Below are 22581 nucleotides of genomic sequence, written 5' to 3' on the forward strand. Positions count from 1 at the left end.
ACTAACACTTTGTAGCACAACTCCTGCACTCACCCTGGTGCCCTGGGTGGTGCTGTGACCAGAAGAGGGCTCTAAGCCCCATATCAGCAGTGGGGCAGGGATGAGTTCTGCAGGTGATCCCGGTATCCACCACCTGGCATCCACAGAAGAGATCTCTGCTGCCTCGAAAAGAGCCAACCTGGCAGCAAGCAGCCAGCACTGCCCCTTTCTTCCCTTGCACTCATGGTCCTGGGTATGAGAGCAGAGCGAGTACAGCCATGGTGAAGGGCTGAGCCCATGGCCCCAGGTCACACCAGTTCCACCAGGGGCAGGTGGCACATGTTTGTCTTGCGCACATCCCTCACTATAACTGTATCCTCACAGCACCAGGAATAAGTCATTGCTCCTCCATATTCTATGCTAATGGCCAAGACTCATTTAATAAAACCACCATTTGAAGAAATGAAAACTCCTCTTAAGGTGGCAGCCTCTGCAGAGATGTATATTGATGTAAATCACCTCACACTGCATGGCACTGTGATTTTTAAAGACCAATATTTCACAGCATGCACAAGTTTTGTTCTGTTTCTAGGAGATTCTCCATGCAGAACAGGTTCAGGAAAGTCTTTGCTGCTGCTGCCCAGGGCAGATGCCAGCTCCACACCGCACTCCAGCAAAGCTCCAGGCTTGCTGCCACACAAGCACAGTCATGCAGGGGATGCTGCCTCCAGTACAGTTAAGCATGACCCTATGTCCCTGTAGTAACAAGGCTAACAGCAGCCAGTGGGGCCCAGAGCCAGACAACCCCCCAGGCATTTGCTTTCTCCAGCCCTTCGAAGAGTCTACCCCAGTCATATTATGCATGAGCACCAGTCTGGAAGATGGATGATGCTGCTGACGCACAGCACCTCAGTGAAGGGTGCAACAGGACGAGAAACCATGCTCAGCTCTGACACCAGCATAATCTAACTTAGTTCCAGTGGAAGTATTTTTTTAGTTTTTTTGGAGCTGGAATGTGAGAACTACACACTGGAGTGCTAAAGATTTCCGAAAATTTAATAAATAAATAATATAATATAAAATAATAAAAGACTCCATTCTGCCATAAGAATTGCTCTGACACTTTTAATTGAAGAACAGGTCTATAAATATCTAAGGTGTGGGGGGCAAAGTGGCGAGGCCAGACTCTTCAGCAGTGTGCGGAGACAGGACAAGGGGAAATGGCCAGAAGCTGGAGCATAGGAAGTTCCGCACCAATGTGCGCAAGAACTTCGTTAGGTGAGGTGACGGAGCACTGGAACAGGCTGCCCAGGTAGGCTGTGGAGTCTCCTTCTCTGGAGATGTTCAAGACCCGCCTGGACGCCTACCTGTGCGACCTGGTGTAGGGAGCCTGCTTTGGCAGGGGGGTTGGACTCGATGATCTCTGGAGGTCCCTTCCAACCCCTACGATTCTGTGATTCTGTAACAGTTGGGGGAGTGGACTGAACAGCCATCCATGTACAATGAGCTACTGATGGCTGCCCACTGCAGGAAGGGCAGCAGCACGGGCACAGTAGCTACCTGTTGCCACACACATGCATATCCTTACTTTCAACGAATGATAAGCTGAAACATCTTTCTTCTATCTGTAACTTCAACAAACCTCTTTGTCTGGAACAATCGAAGTCACATTTCAGGGGAATAACCATATCCTCATGGGCACTTCCACTAGACCACAATGGGAGTGTTTCTTGCTGCTTGCAGCCATAAGGATACAAAGATGGGGAAGCGTAAGTGAGGCATCAAGTGATGTTCACCAGGAGTTAGAGCGAGGGCTCCATGCAAGAGAATAAGGAATAACTGAAAAGAAGGCTATACCCCAGAACAGGCTGCCAAATTGCAACGACTGCCACGTGCTTGGTGACACAGTCACATTTTTGTTTGGAGCAGCCCAAACCATCAATATTACAGCCAGGGCACCAAATGATGAGGAGCCCAAAGAGCCCTTTACGTGACTGTGAGTCTACTTCTTTCCCAAAATTTCTCCTATAAGCAGAATCACAGAATCACACAATAGCTTGGGTTCAGAGGGACCTTGAAGCCCATCTAGTTCCAACGCCCTGCTGTGAGCAGGGACATCTCCCACTGGATCAGGCTGCCCAAGCCCCCATCCAGCCTGGCCTTGAGCACCTCCAGAGATGGGCACTCACAGCTTCTCCAGTCAGCCTGTGCCAGGGCCCCACTGCACTCCGAGCAGAATTGCAGAATTGCAGAGTAAATAATGTCCCCTTAATACCTAACCCAAATCTAGTCAGTTTAAACAATGCAAAACTGTTACTCTTTGTCCTATCACTACAGCTCCTAAGAGTCCCTCTCTAACTTTCTTGTAGGCCACCTTTAAATAGTAGAATGCCACGATGAGGTCTTCCTGGAGCCTTCCTTTCTCCAGGCTGAACACCCCCTGCTCTGTCATCTGTCTTCTTAGAAGAGGTGCTCCAGACCTCTGAGCATCCTCATGACCTTCTCTGGACCCACTCTAACAGGACATGCACAGAGCCAAGGCACAACGGTGAGTCATGGAGTTGCACATGACACTGGGTTGTGCATAGAAACCTTCCCAGGAACCCACTCCATAACCCATTGGATCTGAATGCTGCAGCCCCCAAGCTGTACTGCGAGGAAATGATCCACACACACCACACACCTGCCACAAAAGGTCCCTGACCTGAGCACGCTGTGCTGAATCTTAGGACCAGCAGTACCGACACCTTTCTGGGTTTCCTATCTATCTGACTTTTTCTACCATGCTTGTTTACTTGTCTCCTTACTGCTGTACTGCTGGTGGTCAGCCTTCCTCCTGCAGCACACCGAGCTGCTGCACCTCTTGCCATGGTCTCTCTTCTCTCTGTGTCCTTCAGGCACAGGAACTATGCAGAATGAGGAATTCTAAACTCAGGCAATACCAGATATGTGGCAACATAACAATGCTTTGGCAATGAAAACAGTTTTGGCTGTCTCTATTCTAAAAAAAACAATAACAACAAAACCAAAAAAACAGTCCAACACGATCTTATAGAGAAACTTGAATAACAACAACAAAAAACTTCAAGGGAAAAAAAGGCATTCAACTTTCAGTTAGTTAATTGTGTGCTCCCATGGAAATGATTTACCGAGCTCTTGTTGAGAAACTTAGCTGGAAGAGCAACCTCAAAAATAAAGCATCAGACACAGGTTTTGCAGCACTGGGAACCAGCTACAAGCACTCAGAGTTTGCTGGCCCTATGCTGTGCAATTAAAAAGGCCTTCACTGAGGTTCCCCATTAGCCACTGAATTAGCCATTTGACAAATCATCTTTTGCATTATTCAGCCTGCTCAGGACAAACATTATCTGTAGAGTGATTTAACCCACAAGAACATGAGAGCTGCTACACCGGCTTAGGCCAGCAGAACAGCACCAGCCCCAAGCACAGTCAGCAAGCATGGGAGGCACAGTGGAGCAGAACCCTGTGGCCAGTGCTGCCATCCTCCTTCGCACCAGGCACTACCTCGATGTGCACTCAGACAGAGACCTTCCCCTAGGTCTTACTCCCTTCAGGCACCACGGACTTCATTACACCCTTCTAAATGACAGGATGATTTGGCAGCTAAGACAGCTGTCACTGAGATCCGTGCCTCTGATCCACACCAGGGCACTGGGCTCCTCTGGCTAACATAGTCTGGATCTCAGATTGTCCACCTATAACTGTAGTAAGGCTATGGCACAGGCTGTCCAGAGAAGCTGTGGATGCCCCACACCTGAAGGTGTCCAAGGACGGTCTGGAATGGGGCTTTGGGCAGCCTGGTCTAGTGAGAGATGTTCCTGTTAGAACTAGATGATGATTAAGAGCCCTTCTAACCCAAACCATTCTATGATTCACGGGCTGGAGATGGCACAGTGCCTGTCCCTGGGCATCAGGGGACCAAACACCAGACTCGAGACCTTTTCTGAGAATCGTGCGTTTAACTTCTCCATGGGCCATTTCAACATCCTATGGATAGCAATTGCTCTCAATTCCCCTACAGCTTTTCTTAGTCCCCCAAGAACCACAAGCAAAAGATGCCACAGAAAATTATTGTTATTACTATTTCATCACAGACTAAAGGCCAGTCAGACAGCCACTGCCATTATCACTACAACCCATGGAGGGGATCCAGTTTCTTTTCTGGGAGCACATCAAAGGTTTCCAACCATCTTCAAAAGCCCAACTAGCACCAGAGAAATGCACACGGAATCACCAATGCAACCACTTTTGCAGCAGAGTTAACTGGGAATATTTACAACAGCCTGGAACTAGGGTATCATCTTTTACCCCTGGGCCTTTAATGCCAGTTCCAAAACTCTACCTGGACAGCAATTCCTATTGCACCACAACATGCAGTGAGATCAGCCCCTCCACCAGCAACTACCTCCTGGTGCTTCCTTTGGGGCAGCATGCAGCACAGCTCCCACTCGCCCAGACCTCAGGAGCTGACAGATCTGCTAACCTGGGCAGGAGAATCCCATGCTCCTGTCCTGCTGCTGTGGACGAGGGGTGGCCCCAGCAGGAACACCACTGAAGAGGTACACAATTATTTTATATATATTTATGGAGGGAATGGCTCACTTTTAAGCAACAAAAGCCGGTAGTGGTTTGGATTTGGCCTTAGAGGCCTGAGCATGTCTCCAGTACTGCTTTGGTTCAACCATATTTCTTTTTGCTCTCCATCTGCACCAACAACATGCTTTTACTTCCAAAGCATTTCAGGTAACTACTTCAAGTACAATTTTTATTTTAAACACACACACATATCTCTTAGCATAAAACTCATCAAATAGTGTCAGCAAGCACGTTTTAATAGCATAATGTTGGAAAGTAATTTTACTACTAGCTAAGAGTCTGAAGTCTGCAGAGGATATATTTAGATGCATATAAATAGACAACAGTCAGTGATGTCTGGTCAAAGGAGTACAAATCTTTCCTAATGCATGGAATTTGCCTGGCCCCAAACGCTGCAACAGCACTTAGACAAGCCTTTTCTACTTGGCTCAAATTCTGCCAGGCCTGTTAATAACAAAGCTATTAGCATGATTTTCTGGATGGGTTGCTTGCTCAGAGAATATTCAAAGATTGTTCTATTAAACTAGACCCGTTACCACATCTGAAAGCACAGGAAATATTGATCAACAATGGAAAGCCATTAGCTCTCCAGCATTTGACATATCCCCATGCGCCCCAACAGATGGACAAGCTCTCCAGGCACCTTCAGGTGCTCCATCTCCCCACTGCTCGCCGGCACCTTGCTTGCCAAGATCACGCCAATGGGAACACCATCGCTATCTTTTGAACTTTTGGGGGAAAAGATGCACACGAAGGCACCTGCAGTGGGAGCAGCTCACAAGTTTGTATGGGGAAGCTCTGCTTCTTTCTTTCCATGTTGTTCTGATACATTTCTTTTTGGGTTCCCACCTGTTTTGCCCCAAATACCTCGTCATTCTCATTCTTGGGTTGGACAGACAACACCTTATCCTCCTTCCTCTGCCTTATGGCCAATGCCTACCTCTGTTCATAATGATGCAGCCAAATAGAAGCCTCTTCAGACAAAAGAGTTGCACAAACAATTCAAAACCAACACCTAGGAAACCATCTGAATAACACTGCACCTCCTTGAGCATAAAGAAAAGACGAGATTGGCGAGCCCAAGGAGTCCATTCCTGGACTTGTGTAGGTTTTAGTAAGCCACAAAACTGGTAGACCAGCTCAGCTTCAAACTCATGCTAGATGCCTCAAATAGCCAGGATTTATTTCCACTGACTGCATTGCCATGATAAAACTGGTAAGTGCTCTTTCTGAAAGAAGAAAAGCAAGCTAATATGCCATGGGAAGCTTCTTAGTAAGGTTTGTGACTGGAGGCCTAGCTGGCAAGCTTGGGTGTGCATTTTGATACAGTCTAATGCATTTATTATGCATTTAAACAAATGCATAATCCCTTGAGTACAGTTTAAATTTAGAAATGTAGATCTGAAAGGTGTTTGGGCACCGAGAGCATTCAGTTTCTGGTATGGTTCTTCCTGCAGAACTGAACCTGACTCCCAGACCTACAGAGAGGAACCACTGCTCAGTGTTTTGGAGCACAGCAGCTCTGCCCCACCAGGACAGAGTCCAGCAGCACCACACAGCAGTGGGCTGACACCAATGGGAGACCCACACAAGGCCCACAGATCCAGGGGATGACTCCAAGCTGATGGAAGCAGGCAGAAGCCCCACCACACCACGAGGCACACATGGCCCCAACAACCCCAGGGCACCACACTCCTGGATGGCTGCAGTCAGGATGGGTGCTGCCAGAACCAGCCCAGCCCTCCCAAGGGAGCAGCAGCCCTCAGACACATGGCTATCACCAAAAGGCTCCAATGGCCCTGGGAGGATCCATCCATCCCACTGCTTTGTTGTCCGGCGACCTTCACTTGACAAGGACTGGATGTGTAGCATTCAGCCAAGGATTCTCAGAAGGAATGAGCAGACACCACCTTACTCTGGGGACACATAAATGTGGATGGGAAAGATCAGTAAACAGCAGCACAATGAGCAAGGCATAGGTATCCTGGGCTGCCCAGCTCCATGGGAGTCAGCCAGTGACCAGGCAGGGACAGCTCCAGCTAGAGGCTCCCAGCTTTCCCCTCCTCGGTTTGGGGGCTGGTCAGTTGATGTTCACACCTGAGCTAAGACCAACACACCCTCCTGTTCCAGATGCTCAATGCAATGAAAAGTGCCTTCCCTGGAGACATGACAGACCGGGCTAGAGAGAGAAAACAACCGCGCAGGAGAGGAAATACTGCTGCCCTGTATCACAGAAGAAAATGACAGAGGGCAGTGGCAGTGGGCTGCAGATGCTGTGCCGATGCCAACCCAGTGCCTGGCAAGAAGCAGCACCAGAAGGGGCTCTGTGACAGCTTCTCGCCCGCCTCTGCCGGTGCTCCCCAGGTGTGGCAGCACCGAACTGCCCCTCCGTGCAGCTTCCCTCCACGGCCCCCTCCTCAGCGGTGGCTGATCCCCGCAGTGGGGAGGTTTGTTTGTTCCCGACATCAACATGGCTGCAAGGTTTCGGCTGGCTCCTCAACAACTGCCGTGCTGTCTCCCCTAACGGGAACCTTCCACCAGAAAAAAAATAAGGTTGATTGCGTCCTACATTTGCTTTCCCGCAGACTAGGAGCGCTCACTACGCACGAGAAGGAGGGGAGGGGAAGGGACGGCACCGAATACAAATCCCGGGATCGCGGGGACAAGCGGCAGCCTCCCAGGGCAGAGGCGCAGTGAGAGGTGTGTGCCGGGGCGAGGGCAGCAGGACGGCGCGGCTGACGAGAGCCGCCCGCGGTGAGGGCAGGGACAGGAGAGAGCCGGGATCCGCAGCTCTCCGCGCCCAGTCCCTTCCCTGCGGAGGCGCTCAGCGCCCCCCGCAGCCGGAGGAGCCGAGCCAGGCCCCACGGGGAGCGCCCGGTTGGGCTGCGGGCACGGCCCCGGCAGCACAGGGCTCCGGCGGCACCGCGCAGCCCCGGCCCGGCCCGGCGGTGCCGGCGCTCCCCAGGCGGCGGCAGCACCGCGCCGCGGCGCGGAGGGGGCGGCGGCCGCCGCGGCATCCGCGGCCCTGCAGCACCCCCAGCCGCGGGCGGCCGCCGGCGCCGTCCCGCGGGCAGCGATGGGAGCGCGGCCCGGCCCGGCTCGGGGCGCCCACCCCGCCCGCGCCCCGCGCGGCCCCGCGGCCGCCGTCGCCCTCCCGGGAGGGGCGTCCGAGGCGCCGGCGGCGGCCCCGTCCCAGCGCGGGGCGAACCCCGCAAGGAGCCGGGCGGGACCCCGGCGCTGCCGCCCTCTCGCGCCGCTTCCCCCATGAATAAGTAACGGTGGCTGCAATGCGGCGGGAGCCGGGCACGGCCGCCGGCTCCGCGATTACCTGGTGCCTCTCGGGGAAAGACGGCGTCCGGAGCGCTTCCCCTGCAGCGGCGGCCGCGGCCAGGCTCCGGCGGGGCTTCAGACTCTCGCGGCAGGCAGGCTGGCCGCCTCTCTGCCCTGTGCCATCGCTCAGCAGCCGCATCCTAGAACGGCTCCGCGGTGGCGGCTGCCGGCGGCCGGGGCGGGCAGGGCAGCCCGCGCGGACGGCCCCATGGAGCGCGGCGGCTGGGCTCCGGCTCCGGCTCCGGCGCGGGCAGCGGCAGCGCACATGCACACACGCACACACCGCGCCGGGCGGGCGGGAGGCGGGGGGACGGCGCGGGCGCGGGGCACGCAGCGGCGCAGCCCTCCGAGCCCGCTCGCATCGCCCCGCCGCGGGCAGCCCGCGCCGCTCCGCTCCGCGCCCGCCGACCTCGCGGTGGAGCCGAGGCAGGTGAATCCTCGCCGAGCGCTGTCTCTCCGCACCTCGCTGCGGAACGCCGCGCGCCGGGGCGGGGGGCGCGGAGCCTCCCCGGGGGGCAGCTACGGCGCGGCGGCCGCGCGGCGCGCAGGGGCGGCGGGCGGCAGGGCCATGCGGCTCCGCGCCGCTCCGCGCCGGGCGCGCTCAGGCGGAGCAGCCGCGGCGCCGCGCGATGCGGTGGGGCAGGGCGGGGTGCTCGGCGCCGGCGGCCCGGCCCTTCGCTGCGCCCATCCTCCGCGCCGCGCGCTGCCGCCCGGCCCCGGCCCCCGCCAGCGGCGCCGCGCGCTGCAGCACGGAGGCGGCCGCCGCCTCCCCCGCGCCGCGCCGCCGCGCCGGGGCGGGCCGCGGGAGCCGGGCGCTCCCCGCCCCGCCGCACGCACGGCTGAGCCGCAGCCGCCCGACCGCGCGCAGACGTGCCGCGGGCCGGGCACCGCGCCGCCGGGCGGGGCAGCGCTGAGCGGGAGTCCGGACGGACGCGCCGCCGGCCGGCCGCTGCTCCGGTCGGGCTGCGGGAGGGACGCGGGACCCCCGGCTCCGTCGGGCGGAGGTGCGGAGCGCCGCGGGAGGTGTGCGGGCTGCGCGGCTGCGGGTGCGCGAGGAACGGAGCGGAGCGGAGCGGAGAGGACTGCTGCGACCGCTCGGGAGGGCGTTTGGGTTTCGAGCGGCTTTCCCGGTGAGGGTACCGGCAGAAGCGGCTGCGGCGCCAGGAGGAGCGACGCGCGGATTCGAGGCGGCGTTGGAAGCCGAGCGCGGAGCTGCGCGGAGCGGAACGGGCTCCTGCCGGCTCGGCCCCGGCCCCGACACGCGGCTGGGTGGAGGAGATGAGCCCGACACGGAAATAAGAGGTTGGGTTGTCTCTGGGGTCAATAAATTCGGGAGACTTCAGGGTTTTAGAGGTTGTTACCTGTCTCCAGGGATCTTAACAGAGTGCGCATCTCTGACATTTTGAAACCTTTGTCCAGTTTTCTGAGAAAATATCAGCGATGTTAGAGCACGGTGTGCCGAGCACCACGACAAACACTGCCTGCAGAGCCCAGGAGAGGAGCCACTATACGTCGCCAACCTGCAGCAACCCTGTGCCTGGAAAGAGGCCCGGCACCACTGGCCACGAACCTCGGCCACCCTCCTACAGGGACAGCAGTGGCTGGTGCTCGGCCATGCTGCCTGAAGCCGGAGCAGCGTGGGGCCAGGATTGCTGCGTGGCATGTGGGGCACAACCCATCGTTGTGCTGGGCAAGCCAGGGTGGATGCAACACTTTTGGATACCTTGTGCTGGGCGTTGTGCTGGGCATGCTTGTGGGGGAGAAGAGGAGAGCTGCAGCACCGCTCCTCACACCTTGCTCCAGGAGACCTTCCTGCCCTGGGATCCGGCACCTGGGGTCACTGTGAGCGAGGAAAGGGAGTGTGGCTGTGCTCCCAGGCCCATCTCTGTGCAGCCTGAGGATGCAGTTCTTGCAACCTCTAAGGGGGATGAGGAGCTTTGTTTCGTGATCTTCACTGCAGCTTGTGTCTGTGGCCCATCAAAGACTGCCCCTCCCAGAACAGTGGCTGTCTCTGCCCTACCAGCAACCACTGCCTGGGGCTGGTAACCAGGCTTGGCACTCAGGGCAGCTCTCCTCTATCTGTCATTAAGCCCCAGCTTCTGCTCCATGGATCAGGCTCAAGCTGTTACAGGGGCAGAGTGGCCCAAGTGCTGAAGGGAGTGACTGACCCTTCTGCTCTCCTAAGGGAAAGGCCATAGCAGAAAGTTGGCTTTGCCAGGGTTTTCTTGTACATCTCTAATTTTCAGTTCTGTCATTGCTGTCCTTTAGAACTGGAGGGAGTGTGTGCAGTGTTCCTCAGACCCATGCCCAGCCCTGCTCAGCCTTAGCAGCGTGCTCCCTGGAGGGAGCAGACAGACAGGAAGACGCTCTGTGGTAATGCATCTGCAGTCTTGGCTGACCTCTGCCACATGAGACAGCCTCCTCGGGCCTCTCGTTCCCAGCATTTGCTGCCTTGGCACTCCGTTCTGGCCCAGGAGAGCAGGGCTGGCACAGTGGCTGTGCCAGCAGCGCACTGGTGCTAGGAAAGGAAGCAAACGTTTGGGTATGACTTTCTTGGTGAGAAGAGAAGCTTGCTCCAAGTCAGGCTCGTACTGGAGGCTGTGCTGCTTTGCTACCATCCAACACAAACACCAAGACTGGGTCAGACCCACGCTTTGAACTGGTACTGTGACAGCACCACCCAGCAGCTGCCTCCTCAAAGACAGCTTCAGGAACGTCCTGCACCCTCTGCTCTCAGGGCTGTGCAAGGGCCACTGCCAGTCCAAAATCCGTGCCGGGCATGGGCCTGAAATGGCTCCACTGCCTCAGTAACATCCCCGGGGAAAAATGCTCTTTCCTAGAGGGTCTGGAAGTGCTGAGAGGCAGGGAACTGTGGGGCTTTGCTCCCTATTGGGTGGAAGGAACTTCCCATTAAGTCCCTGTGTGCGTCAACAGTGATGGCTGAGATCAGGTACTCGCAGCATTTCTTCAGCCCCCAGCCTTGATTCCAGTCTGCCATGTGGGGGCCATCCCCTGGCAGCAACTCCCATGGCCTTGGTTTGGAAGCAGGCAGCTCCTGAAGTGCTGGGGTGCTCCTTGCTGGGAGCAACACCAGCAGCAGGCAAGCAGGAACAGTCAGCAGCATTTCTTTCCACGTGGGAGCAAATCCAAGCGCTGCTCACCTGAGTTGCTGAATAGCTCTTCTCCTCCCCATGGCCATAGGGAGCTCCCACTGTGTCACAGCTCAGCTGCTACACCCCCACTCCCACCCTTCCCCATGAGCCTTTGAGAGAGCTTTTCTTACTGGAATAGTAAGACAGCACGACGCTTTGTCTTACCTTCAGGAATAGGATGAATGCCTTCTTTCTGGTAGAGTGAACAGCTCCTTAGCCTATATTCTCCCTTCATAGGTATCATTTAAAAATTATTTTGTAGAATCATGGCCTGAGTTGGAGGGAATCATTAAAAGTCATCCGGTCCATGTCCCCTACAGAGCACAGGGACACCCACAGCTCTGTCAGGAGCTCAGAGCCCATCCCTGACCTTGAGTGTCTGCAGGGATGTGGTACCCCACCTCTCTGGGCAGCCTCTGCAGTGCCTCACCTCCCTTCTTGTAAAAATGTCCTTATATTCAATTTAAATGTCCCATCTTTTGAATCGTTTGACTATTGGATGCATTCCAACAGGTCCACGTCTCTCCTGAACTGAGGACTCCACTTCTGGACGCAGTGCTCCAGGTGAGATCTTGCAGTGCAGAGCAGAGGGCTGGGATCACCTCCCTCAATCTCTGACAGCACTGCTTTTCATGCAGTCCAGGGTATGGTTGGCTTTCTGGGCTGTGGGGGCACATTACTGGCTCATGGCCATCACCTTGGTCTTTTTTGGCTGAAATAAACATGGAAGTGTTTTACACCAAATAATACACGGAGCTGCTTTGCTGAACATTCTGACCCTAACTTGTGTTAGATGTAGGGCACAGTGCTGGGGGCTGCAGCTGGGTGCTGTGCCCGTCGTGCTGCCCAACTGCTTCCTGCACCCCAGAGCCACCACTCAGCCCCAGGCACAGTAGCTGCTTGTCCCTCATCGCTTCACACCATAACGCCATGCTGGCCTTGCAGCTGGAGAAGGTGCCATCAGTTAGAAGAGCTGCTTGGCAGCTGGGCATGCAGGCACTTTTCTTGGGAAAAGTAAAGGAGAAATACTTTCCTAAAGTGTTGTGTGCAATCCTGAGGAAGTAACAAATTAGGAAGACATCGTTCTGGATTGAGCAAAATGCTTTAAATTGAAAACAAAACAAAACCACGTCTGAGTGCTAATGCAGTGTGCTGTGTACGCACCCTAAAGGAGAGCAGCGGAAGTGCAGGGTGGCAGTAACAGCAATGGATGAGCGGCTGCAAGGTTTAGTATCCCTGCTGAAACTTTAAAACAAGAGGGAGTAAATGCTGCTTTTTATGATAGTCAGTTGCGCCTAATCAAAGAGTATTTGGGAACTGCGGTGTTTACTCGTCTTCACAAGAAAGCTCAATGCCTCAGTGATGGAAATGGCAGTGAAGCGCTGCACGTTGCGTGTCCTCCCCTGAGCGCCCGGGCAGTGCGGGCGCTGCGGGCATCGGGCTCTGGGATCGCTCCCTCCGGAGGCAGCAGCGCGGTCCGTCGGGTTCCTTGGTGTTGGTTTTCCACAGCTTTAAGGGTTTTTTATTATTTTATTCTATGTTCTGCAGTCTGTAAGATGGGGGAGCTGTTGCACTGCACAAGGACCGCACAAGCGGCTCCTCCCGGCTCCGGGCGGCGAGAGCCTCCCGGCGATGGCTCCGGTGCATGGCCTACGGAAGGAGTTGTTGGATAAGCCTCTTCCTTAGCTAAATAGCCCTAACGCTATCAGAGGTGGGCTGGCGTTGCAAGTAAGTCCAGGGTACACGTGTTGGTGTGCGGCAGCACAGACTCATTTATTGCCCCGGCTGTGCTTCACTGCCCGGAGATGGTGAAGCAGTCCGGTCCTCAGCTCAGCTTGGTTCCTCAGCTGAAACTAAGCCAGGTGAAACAGATGCTTGGTTGCTGATGTGCACCTTGGGGGGTTTTAGTTCTTTTAAATCTTTTTAAAATCTTTTCAATTTATATTTATGATTACAGTATTGCACTGTTTTACCTTCAACAGCTTTGCTTTCCGAGAAAGAAGTAAAGTAAAGCACTGATATCTTTTGGGTTGTTTTTTAAATCTCATCTGTGATAGAATGAAGATTTCTACCAATTGGCACCTGACATTCAAAATCATAGAATCGTGGAATCACAGAATGGCCTGAGTTGCAAAGGAGCACAGTGCTGATCCAGTTCCAACCCCCTGCTGTGTGCAGGTCGCCAACCAGCAGACCAGGCTGCCCAGAGCCACATCCAGCCTGGCCTTGAATGCCTGCAGGGATGGGGCATCCACAACCTCCTTGGGCAACCTGTTCCAGTGCCTCACCACCCTCTGGCTGAAAAGATGCCTGTTTATATATCTCAGCAGTTTTTATTTTATAGATACCAGCCAGCAGATCACCACTGACATAAGGCCTTCTGCTGGCACAGCACCATGGCCCCAGCACCAGGCTGCATGGGGGACAGGGAGGATGGAGAGGAATGCAGAGCGCCGTTCAAAGTGCCTCCAGCAGCACTGGCCGTCTTTCCAGCCTGCTCACCACCAGGTGAGTGCACTCCCACTGCATTCAGGCAGGCAGAGCTGCTGGGTGAGGAGTGCATGGGATGGGACGGGCTGCACCCAGCCGTAGTGCAGTGCCACTGTCCCGCACCACTGGGCCAGCAGCCACCTCTTTGTCGTGGAACAAAACCAAGCAGGTGAGTTAAGGATGCACTCCATTGCCCATCTCCTTCTCCCTTCTTCTGGCAGTATTTAGGTGTGCCCTTGACCGTTACTAATGTGCTCCCTTAACACCTGTACTCTTTGTGTGTGATTGTTTGCTTGGTTGTTTTTATTTTTTAATTCTTTCTTCTGCACATTCTTTCTTTTGCGACTTATACCTTCCTTGTGGAGTGACGTCTCTGTAGAAAGTAGCAAAGTCAGCATCACCAGCCTGCGTGAATTGCCTGAGCATGCTTGCTGCTTCTGGAGCAGCCAGGTGAAGGACTGGTTTACAGCATGAACTGAAAATCATTTGCTTGTCTCCCAGCTGCTAATGTAAGTGCTTACCAGAGGCCAAGACTTGCTGGAGAAGGGTAATTTGAGCCACTTGCTGCATCTTCCTCCTGCATGTCCTGTCTATTATACCCACTCAGCTGAAGTCTCTCAGTCAGCTGACAGGTGGGAGAATAAAGAACCATTTATGCACACAAGTTAAAAAAAAATCACCTCTTTAATTTACAGTCTTTGTGTTCTTTGTGGTCACAGTTTAAAGCCTACAGAAGATCATCACCGGCATAACCACATTTCAATGTCAAAGCTGCACCAAAGCAAGTCAACTGTTACTCCAAAATTTTACTCATGAGCACTGGCTGGGTCTAATGCTGTCTGATGCTTTTCTGACCAGAGAAGGGATGCAATATTCCAGTGGGCAGGAAAAGGAACTAGGTAGAATGACTGTTAGGCAGAAACATCCCAAACAAGTAGAAATGGAAAGATGCCAGGGTAACTAATATTGTCAGGAACTCACCAATGGGAAAAAAATGCAGAGGACAGGCGAAAGAAGTCTTGTAATAATTCTTCAAAAGAGAGGGAGCTGGAATCTGGCATGGATCCCCATAGCTTCCAAGCTTGTTCAATTAAAATCAACACTGAATGGGTTTTCTTTCACTTCCATTTCTCAAGCTGCGTTCTTCAAAGGGATAGCAAATGAGTGATATGCATATGAAAGAACTATGGAGTATGAAATTACAAAATGATACAGGGTTTGGATATTTGCACTTTGAGATATTAAATCTTCTGAAGGAAAATATTTGAGCAAATTCTGCATAAAGGACCCTACAGAGGAGGAAGGAAGAGCTGTGAGATAAATCTAATAAAGAAGAGACTATGCAATTTCCAAACACTCTTGAATTACTAAGTTTAGCCATGACACAGTGTTTCCAATGGAGGATTCTCTCCCATTTTAAAGCCCATTTGGGCCTATTTTTCTATTCCTGGCTGCCATGGGGCCGTCTATGTATGTCACAAAATCAGAACCAGAGGGGTGGGAAGGGACCTCTGGAGCTCCCTCAGCCCAACCCCCTGCTAAAGCCCAAGTGACTTTATTATTTTTATTGTTAAAAGTGGACATCAGAAATTTCCTTTTTTCTGCTGTCACTTCCAGATGTGTATATATTTAAGACCCGGCCCATAAATGTGTCTCAACCACTGTGTAATATAGAAAGACAGACGGTCCTAGTAATATTAAAAAATAAAATGCCCTTACAAATTCAATTCAGCACATATAGGAACGTGAAACTGTACATGAAATAGAGCCAGATCTGCAGGATATCCCCTTCCCTGAGCAGTGACCGCATTTCAGAGAGCCAGGAGGAGCAGCAGCAATCCGTGTGCACAGAGGGAAGGCAGTTCTGGGATCCCCCTCGCATTAGGGATAACAGTGACAGAAATACCCCTCCCACTGCAGAGTCTGTGTTGCTGAGCCCCTGCCTCTCTGCTTGCAGAGATCTGTGTGCTGCAGCTCAGTGTGAATTCTGCACCACCAATGGCAGATACAGAGATGGGCAGCACCTTCCTTTTGCAGCAGCCTCAGCATTCTCACGGCCTCCCAGTGAGCCACGCAGAAGCCCTTTGGTGCTGACCTGAAACGTGTTTCCCAGCCTTCTTCCTCTCCTGCTTTGCTGATCCTCTTCTCTCATAGTACTTCGCATGCTCCATCAAAACCTCTTCTTATTTTTCTTTTGGAAACCTTTGCTTTCCCTGTGATTTTCACTGACTCCCATATATATTCCCCTTTGGTGGATAACCTTTTTTCCCCACTTCTTGCAAGTTTTCTCATTTCTTATGGCCTCTTTAAAACATTCATGCATTTGAGACATCTTCACTCAAATTTTCCCTTTTGTGGAGGAGCCTAAATGTGCAGCACTCAGCTACATGTTAGTAGGAAGGCATTTTTTGAAATCCAAGTGGGACTGTCTATATACAGTAAAGAAATAAGTACTGCTGTCTCCATTTAGTTTGTTCTCTCGTGACTTGGCTCTCAGATTTCAGGCTGGATAGCAAAAGGATGTGCTACCAGAAAAGCTTTTTACCTTCTGGAGAAGTGCAGATACTCGTGGATAAGATGTTCTCAGTCAGTGCACCCAAAAGTCTCTCCACTGCAGAGCCGCTCTTCGCCCAGGGATCAATTCACACAACTGTATGCTTTCTCAAAAACAAAGAGCAAAAAAAAAAAAAAAGAGAGAGAAAGAGGGAAGAAGTTCTCTTTAACCACACTCACCTGCCTGGAAAAACATTTCTAGGGATTTTATTAGCTCTACCTGATTTTGGAATCGTTTTTTAAAACAAATTTACCATTGCAATTCGGTAAGCCTATGTACATTTCCAGCAGAAAAGCAGAGGAGACTTTTGTCATTCCTGGTTTTATCTCCAGACATGACGGGCACCAAAAGGCACAAAAGAGCACCCATGCAAAATACGTGCTCCCATTTCTGATGTAGTTCCATAAGCAACATGGATTTAACACAAAACATGTGCAGGTGCCCTGCTGGGACACATGCAGCTGCCCCAGCCTGCTGTGCAGCACAGACTGTGGAAGCAGACTGAGGAAGAGGAAGGTGAGGAAGGCTTCTCAGTTCAGCACGGATCCACTTCACCTTGGCTTCACCTACAGACTCCTCTGGGATGCTGAGCCATGTTCTTCCCCAGCCTTGGCTTTATTACAAGCCTGCATTCTGTTGAAAGCCAGTAATTAGATGCGTTCTTTAAATCACTGAAGTGTTTGTATAGTTAGCAATTACCTAATTCTACATCACAATTCTACAATTAGCAATTCTAGATTGTTAATAATGAATTTTAGGCTTGTGCAATAACTCTCAAGTGCTTGGATTCCCCCTGGAAGGACCACGTCTGCTCTCCAAGCACAGGCTGCACACCAGCCCGCCATAGCAGCCAGGTTGGTTGGACAGTGCTGGTCCCTCTGTCCAGCCCAGGGGCTGAGCAAGGCCAGGGAACAGCAGCTTCAGCTGCAGCTGTGAGTGGGGAGCAAAGGGGAAGACGTGTGAGGCTCTGGTACTCAATATGGCCAGAAAGACTCCATAGGGGAGGGATGTGGGGAGATGCTGCAGACAACAAGCAGCGTCAGGGGTTTCCTACCCTCCCTGCTTTCCATCTGACCCAGACGAGGGGGGTGTGCTCCTTCCCACAGCCCCCAGCACCCTTCCCAGACAGCTGGTGCTGCTTGCTGAGTGTGCTACCCACATTGCAGGGGGCTGTGTGGGACACACGGAGGTGAGAACACCTGAAGTTATTTTCTGGTTCTGTTTTCTCAGGTACATTTTGAAAAATCTTCAAGGGTGAAAAACACTCAAGAGAATCCTGCGTTCCCCAGCTTCAGGCTCTAACTCCCTCGTGGCACAGTACAGCTATCTGCATAGATTTCTAGGACCTCGAGCTCTGGGGGAACATTGCTTTCTGGCTCGGCTCACAGTGGTTAAACGTTACATGGACTTTTGGTTAGAACCAATTGCGTCTTCTGCTGCATCTCCCAACATGGAAAAAGTGGTTATCTTTCCATGCTGCAGAAGTAAAGCAATGACAGCCCTCATCTAAACTCTAAAGAAGGTGAAGGATATGTTGAGAGGTTTTATTTTTCAATAGAACCACTGATACGGTTGGTGATGTTTCAGATCTGAAAAGCTTGTTTCTGAAACACTGCCAGTGTTCTTCCAGTGCATTAGGCATCAAAGCACAGGATTCTGCCTCTGCTGTGAACATTCCTTGCCTCCGCCCTCACAGCACCACAGCCCCAGTGCTGTGCTTCAGATGGGCAGCAGTGTTTCTGTCCTGAGGAAGAGCACAGCGGTGGGGAATCCCAGTTGGTGGTTTTTACAACAGCCTCACAAAGCTCTTACACAAGTGTTAATTTGATAAGAAATCCTCCATAAAACAGAAACATTTGGGTTCTCCTGCTTTAGATTTGCAAAACAACGTGCTCAGGAATAAGTCCCTTTCACCTTGCACTGAGCTGCTGATAACACATGTAAGCCTTAAACATGTTAGGGATTACTCTGGTTAACTATGTACTTCACACTCTTTTTAATTGCAAGCCAGGACGAAAAGTAAAAAGCCCAAAAATACAAAATGTTCCTGGGATTTTCGAAACAGTTCCATAAGCAGGGCTTTGTTATGCTCTAACACAGGGCCTGCGAATGAAAACAGCGGTACATTACGCACAGGAGGCAGAATGGCTGTGGGTGAAGCTCAGGGAGCCTGGTGACCCAGGAAGCAACATTTATTGCTGCACGGGTGAGCTTTCAGTTGCTGATAGAGTTAATGTAATACAAAGCACACTTTGTATCACATAATGCATCAAACAAGGTCTGATATATTACAGACATCACATAAACTATTACTGAAAACTTGTCGTCCATGTTTTCCCAAGGCTCACCGACCACTTTATGAACCTCAGAGTTGTGTATTTTTCCCGTTCGGGTGTCCCCTTTCTGATTTATTTATTTTTCCCAAGTTTTATGCATTTATTCAGTCTGCACCGCAAAGCAGTTATTATTTATCACTGCTCCACATGCCATGACTTCTGCTTGGCAGCACTGAGCAGTCCGGAGGCCCCATTTGTCTCATGGTTGCCTTGAAAGTTCTAAGCCACCATGGCCACTCAGAAATACACATATTTTTTTTCTGCGGGATAAATATATAATTCAGCAAAATGAAGCATAAATATATTTCATTTTTTTTCCCCTCAAGTTTTACTTAAATAAGAATCAAGCATTTGGGAAGGTTTTTTTTCTTTTTATGGAAAATGTTTCAATTCTAATTCCTTTCTCACCTGCATTTTCAGGTCACCATTTCCCGTTTCTCCCAGATCATTTCCATCATTCTTTACTGGAAAGGGGACGAAAAGAGAATGGAGGGAACCTTCATCATTTCTGCCCTTCGTAGGACAGAAGGGACTGACCCAAAGACAGAACAGGTGTCTGTTTTACTGTATAACTGCCCTGAGTAAAATTGAAAAGAATTATTTCCTTTCTTTATGCTGCATTGTCAGGTGGGAATTATCATCTGTTGGTTCTCATTTAAGAGCACTTTCTTACAGCTGTCATGAAAGCAGGACAGGTAGACAACTGATCAGCCAGAAATTGCTGGTAAGCTGTCCTTCATTAGCACTGCAAAGAGCATTGGAGTTCTGCGTCCTGTCAGAATTAAGGCACAAACTGAACTGAGAAATTGTCTATCATTGCTGAAACAGACACAAAAATGGCATGATGTTTTCATCCCTGAGTTCTGTGGGATTCAGACGTGACGTTTCCAGAGTACTGAGTGCAGTATGTATATGTAGCCTGACTGTCCCTGAGGCCAGGCTGCTCTTGCCAGGGCTCACACAAGATACTGGAGCCCAGCTGTGTGCTGCACTCACAGGGCCACACCTCATATATAACCAAAACCACAGCATTATTGAACACTGTTGAAATCTTCAGAATCAGATCCATGCTAATCCAAATGTCATGGCTGCAGCAGGAGTTCACCTGCTCATTCCCACTACTCATGGGGTGAGCATCTGCAGTGCCATGGGAAACAGCAGGATGCCCACTGCAGCTACCTGTGTAAAAACATTGCTGGGAACCACAGGATTGCAGCACGTAAATAACATTAACTCGTATACAAGCCGTGTTATTTCAGTAATACTTGTTACTGGAGCAGAAATGCTATATCATGGCTTGAAGCAGTGATGGAGCACCTGGTGGGAAGGCAGAGCCAACCCAGGGGAACTCAGGTGCATGCAATATACCTGAATGATGGAAGGGGTGGAGCCAGGATCCTCCCCTTCCCAGACCTCTTTTAAGGGTTGGCAGGGAGGTGAGGGATTCTTGTCAGAGACTCTCTGCCTACCTCTGGCCTTCTGAAGGTAAGCAGATTCTTGTCTTTGTTTCTGCATTCATGTCTGCTGCATTTGAGTATATCTTTGCTTGCTGCAGCCTAGGGCTTTGCTACAAGCTATAATAACAGCACTTTCCCTTGTGTTACAGTTGCCGTAACACAAACCATGATTTTCTCCTCTGAAGTTGGTTCCCACTATGGAGTGTTCTTCCTTTTGGAAGGTGGTCATTAACCCCAGTCTTTAGGTAGTACATTTATGCAATCCTGATCATTGTGATGCAATTCCTCACAGAAATGTTATTTATTTCCAGGTGTGTTTACCCCACCCTGTGCTGCTGCTGCCCGGGGTTTCCCTCACTGCCTGGGACCTTGTCCAATCCAATGCCCTCCCCTGCCCCCCAGACAACACCTGCTCCTGCTAATTGCAGCCGTAAAGCCCTTAGTTGTTGCTGTGCTGCCCTCGGCTGGTGCTGTGGGACAGGTGTGCTTTCTGCTCTTTGCAATTTGTTGTCCTGTGTTGTCTGAGTTCTCCCCTTGGGTCTATTCATAGCAAACTGTGTTGGTTGGTCCTGTGGGCAGGTTGAGCATCCTGGGGAGCAAAAGCTGTTGCTTTCTTTGCGCTCAGTGCATTGCACTCAGCTGCGGGGTGCAGTGCAGGAGCTGGGGGCTGCTCCTGCTGGGGAGCATCTGCAGTTGGTGGGAGCTCTCACCAACTCTTAATGCAACATTTCCTTCAGTTTATTTTTGTATTCTTAAGGCATGTTTATGTTTGATTGTTTGTGAGTTGTGGTGATTTGGGTTTTTGTTTGTATTGTTAAAAACGTAAGCCTAGTCTGCAGTACAAAGCACAGGATAAATGCAAAGAGTTTTCCTGGAGGTCTTTGGCCACAGACTGCAGATCATGTTTCCTTTCACAGAGCTGTAGGGATGTGGCCGCCCCTGCACTGCAGGACAGAGGCAGTGTCCCAGCATTGCTGTGTTGTGTGACTTCAGTTGTGTGAGGTCCTTCCTTCAGGCCTTTGTAGTCAGCTTTAAATAAGCAGGTATAAATTTCACCAAGTAGTTCATAGTTCTGAAACAAAAGACAGAGGGTTACAATGAACTGTTCACAGTGCATAACTAGGTATCAGCTATTTCTGCTAAGAAGCAAATGTAATCACTGCAAATATCTGATATTGAATCGGGTCTGGGAGATGGCAGAAGGTGAAGTGAATGCTCAGAGTTTGAGGCAGTGCTGTCTGGTTTGGCCTCTACCCTGCTCTGTGCAGCCATGATCCTGCCAAGCAGAGCATCTGGAAAATGTGGTGGTGAACTTCACAGAGGACATAACCAAATGTAACAGAGTTCTTCAGCACGAGGAAGATGTGCCTATGCAGAAGATAAGGTATTGGAAGAGGGAAGGAAAACAACTGAGAAATATTCCTCCCTGTGTGTCGCAGCACATGAACAAAGCAGTGGCTCTTTTTGAAGCAGTCTCTGCTTCTTGCCTGGGAATTCATTATTAGAAATACAGATTCCTCCTCTTCTGGGCAGAGCTGATAAACAACCTCGATGCAGATTCCTTTTCTCTCATTAGGCCTTGTTCTTTTTGCTACATTATTTATGATCTGAAAGAATAATAATTGCAGGATTGTTCAGTGAATGATGTGTTGTGAGTAATGCGCATTTACTGTTTCCTTTGTCCTTCCCTCTTGCTTCACTGGAAGAGCAAGTTGTTGACTGCATTTAAAATGAGTAGAAAGTCGTGCATAAGCACAGTGTATTGAGGCCTGCGGGTTGAGTATGCCCTGAATCACTGCAGGACAGCAGCCCTCAGCCTTACGAAACCCATCTGAGCACTGGGATGCCTGGTGGGGCAACCCAAGGACTTCTGTGGAACTTTTCTCCAGAGGTGATGGAGCCTACAGACAGGAAAGAGGGTGAAGGTTGAGTTGGGGTCCCGTGGCACGAGCAGGGGTTGGGGGCTGACCCCTACCTTCCCTGGGCTGCCCTGTTCCTTCTCCCAGAGCTGGGAGGGGGCTGAGAGTACAAGGTGCTGGGGGCCAATCTTCCCGCTACTTCCCAGTACTTGTGTGTGAGTGTTTTGTGGTGCAGCCCCAGCACAGGCCTTCCTCTGTCCCTGCAGACGAGATCAGCTTAATGAAGGAGATGCATGTTGCTCCTGGCAGTACCATTAAGCAGTTACCAGGAACGGAAACCTGCTGTTATGGTATTTAAAATAAATAAATAAATAAATCCCTTTTACCTCACATCTTTCTCATTGAAAGACTGAGCCTGGGCTGGAACAGGGTGATTTCCCTGTAATTAACTGCCTCCAGGCAATGGCCCAGCCCTGCCTCCCGTTTCCTGCCCCCCAGAAGTTCCTCTGGTTCAGTTTGATCCTCAGCTCCAGCACAGTGCTCCCTCTCCATTGGAGTTTTCATTTATTTTTCCATTTCAGGGACTTCATAAAGATGGTCTGAGGCTTTTGTAACAAGATAAAGACAGAAAGAAATGTGGCTAATAGGAACATGTGAATAGAAAAAGCTTGATTTCACAAACTTTGAGATAATTGGAGACTGCGTGAGTAAAATCTGAGGCCCCGAATGTGTTGTTTTTGCTACTAAATTCATTTTTCCTGAAAAAGAGGCAAAACTGGATGACTTTTCTTTGTGCAGCATCATTAA

The 22581-nt window shown here is 51.3% G+C and overlaps 1 protein-coding gene and 2 long non-coding RNA genes across 7 annotated transcripts in view; 2 read left to right on the forward strand and 1 right to left on the reverse strand.

The window, feature by feature from the left end:
* LRFN5 (leucine rich repeat and fibronectin type III domain containing 5) overlaps positions 1 to 8179 on the reverse strand; it is a 48559-nt gene extending 40380 nt beyond the window's left edge. Inside the window, exon 1 of one of the 2 annotated variants that reach the window (XR_016467207.1) lies at positions 7925 to 8178. The gene's annotated coding sequence lies outside the window, so the exon portion shown is untranslated. Of the gene's footprint in view, positions 1 to 7924 lie in introns of both variants that reach the window. The other variant, XM_090141966.1, reaches the window with a different exon arrangement.
* On the forward strand, positions 7064 to 19699 carry LOC149917986 (uncharacterized). Of its 4 annotated transcripts, XR_016467209.1 has the most exons (6): positions 8856 to 10876; positions 11592 to 11642; positions 13423 to 13586; positions 17353 to 17644; positions 18223 to 18328; positions 18879 to 19699. It is a non-coding gene; the product is annotated as an uncharacterized LOC149917986 (long non-coding RNA). The 4 variants fall into 4 exon arrangements; XR_016467210.1 differs by lacking the exons at positions 8856 to 10876; positions 11592 to 11642 and adding an exon at positions 7064 to 7296; XR_016467208.1 differs by having other exon boundaries at positions 8856 to 11642.
* Positions 19700 to 19838: 139 nt separating this feature from the next.
* Positions 19839 to 22304, forward strand: LOC149917987 (uncharacterized). The gene is made up of 3 exons (XR_016467392.1): positions 19839 to 19943; positions 20065 to 20136; positions 20227 to 22304. It is a non-coding gene; the product is annotated as an uncharacterized LOC149917987 (long non-coding RNA).
* The last annotated feature ends 277 nt before the right edge of the window (positions 22305 to 22581 follow it).

This window comes from Phasianus colchicus, chromosome 5 (assembly GCF_987193195.1).
Source record: "Phasianus colchicus chromosome 5, bPhaCol1.hap1.1, whole genome shotgun sequence".
In the NCBI taxonomy this organism is placed as follows: Eukaryota; Metazoa; Chordata; class Aves; order Galliformes; family Phasianidae; genus Phasianus; species Phasianus colchicus.